The sequence below is a fragment of the Austrofundulus limnaeus genome, unplaced genomic scaffold (genome assembly GCF_001266775.1).
Source record: "Austrofundulus limnaeus strain Quisiro unplaced genomic scaffold, Austrofundulus_limnaeus-1.0 Scaffold317, whole genome shotgun sequence".
Lineage (NCBI taxonomy): Eukaryota > Metazoa > Chordata > Actinopteri > Cyprinodontiformes > Rivulidae > Austrofundulus > Austrofundulus limnaeus.
Window position 1 is genome coordinate 481,804 of NW_013952719.1, and position 2,172 is coordinate 483,975.

At 41.5% G+C, this 2,172-nt stretch overlaps 1 protein-coding gene across 2 annotated transcripts in view; it reads left to right on the forward strand.

The window, feature by feature from the left end:
- The first annotated feature begins 887 nt into the window (after positions 1 to 887).
- hdx (highly divergent homeobox) overlaps positions 888 to 2,172 on the forward strand; it is a 20,065-nt gene continuing 18,780 nt past the window's right edge. The window contains exon 1 of one of the 2 annotated variants that reach the window (XM_014022071.1): positions 888 to 1,187. The gene's annotated coding sequence lies outside the window, so the exon portion shown is untranslated. The remainder of the gene's footprint in view (positions 1,188 to 2,172) is intronic. The other variant, XM_014022070.1, reaches the window with a different exon arrangement.

Genomic DNA, 2,172 nt, shown 5'->3' on the forward strand with positions numbered 1-2,172 from the left:
TTATGTGCAAAAATATATTATTAGTTGAAACTAAGTTGGAAAAATAATTACGAAGGTCAATTAAATTGTAAAAAGTGAGGTAAAGCTCTGCTTTTTAAATTTAATTGGCACATTTTTAATTGAATTTATTTATTGGTCTATTTATATATTTCTGCTTTTTTTCTAGTTGTATCAGTGTCGGTCCTCCACACTGCAGAACTTGGTAATTCAACGTCTGAATCAGGTGTTGGAGCAGGGAAAAACATAAAACCTGCAGCGCTGCGGCCCTCGAGGACCAGGACTGCCCACCCCTGCTCTAAATGCTTGATTGTTCTTATTTAACCTTAATCTTATCTGTATTTTTAAAAAATATTATGTTTTAATAGTATCATTAAAACATAAGACTATGTTTTAATATTTGATTAAACTATAGTATTATAGAATATAATCTAGTACCTAGTATAGTTAGAATAAAGATTTGGACTTGACTTGGAGCCAAAGACTTGAGACTTGACTTGGACTTGTAAAAAAGACTTGCGCACGCACATCTCTGGAGTGTACTGTCGCTGTTGACTTGTTTTGCCACACACACACACACACACACACACACACAAAAAAAAAGGCATTCCCTGACAGGAAGTATGTCATCGCAATTTCACACAGTTGTCGACTTATCCAGTAATTCATTTCTTTTATTTGAGGGTTTCATTACAATCCATCTAGTAGCTTAAGAGATATTTTGCTAACACAACAACAATGACAACATGACGCAAACAAAAAATCTTTTTAATCTCACCGACTTCACGTTATAATTTAATATTCACTGTAAAATACTTAATTTTAAAGGTGAAGGCAGAAACACCAAGGCAGTCATAATGGAAACTGTTTAATTTGCAGTTTTCAGTAAATTATTTCCAGCTCCAGAACTGGGTGACATCAGTGAGGTGAAGAGGCACAGCCCACACTGCCTGCCTGTGACCTCCCCCTCCAGCAACTCTCTGAACAAAGTCAACGGGGGGCGGGACCACGGCGCCTCTCCGACTGTCACAGCCGTGATTTCGAGCTCTCATTGGCTCCTGTCTGCGAACACGTCACAATCATGATTAGAATTGATGATCGGACGTTCTGATTTCATTGTCTAGCAGAGGGGCACGGGTGAAGAAATCTGCTGAATTTGGACCGTTCGTCTGATTTTAACATCAAAAATGGTATGAAGGGAAGTGACTCRGCGTCTCAGCGGAGGCTCTCGCTAAACGCGCTCGTCGTTGTCCGGTCGACGCGAGGCTCAGCGCGGAAAGACTCGTCCAGGGGGGGTCGGGAAATCATAGATTTGAGGGAAAAGTTGAGCCGCGGCTATCCATTGGGAAAGCTAAGGCTAACGGTAGCTAGCTAACTGTGTGGCTCGGATATGGCCGCGCCCGGGCCTGCATGCTAATGTCGGCTGCCTGCACGGCTCTTCTGGTTACGGACTAAGTCCCAGTTGAAGTTGAAGCCCCCCTCCCTTTTGTGTTAAATGTGTGTCTTAAGTCCGGTGGTCTAATTCGACGTGTTTGCTTATTCTCACCGCAGTGTTTCCACACTGACGGAGCAGCCATGCGCAGTCAGCCTTCCAAAATAAACCCGCTGTGTGCTTATTGGTTGTACAACATCCCCGTATGTAACTGTTTATCAAATCATTCAGACACAGTAATATGCTAAACACCAACTCGCTGCTTTACTCCTGTTTGGGTGTTGGAGCTGTTTTAGTCAGAGCTGGTTGTTGCAGGCACTTTTCTCCCTCTGTGCTCCAGTAACTTACACATTTTTTTAAATGACACTAGGTTAGTGAAACAAATCATTTTTCATACTAAATTTTTGACGTGGTGTTGCGTCAGATTTTGTTCATGTTGTAGATTCGGCCATCCGTTTGCCTGTTCTTTGTTTTTAGAAGCAGTAGGCTGGACAAAGACTCAAGTTGAGGCAATAAATACTTTTAATCATCTGTAGTTACAAAACAGTGCACAAAATTATCACGTATCAGAGTTATAAACAATAACATAACTATTAAAAATCTACATCATCTCTTGTACACTCACTGGCCACTTTATTAGGTACACCACGCTAGTAACAGGTTGGACCCCCTTTTGCCTTCAAAACTGCCTCAATTCGTCGTGGCATAGATTCAACAAGGTGCTGGAAGCATTCCTCAAAGAT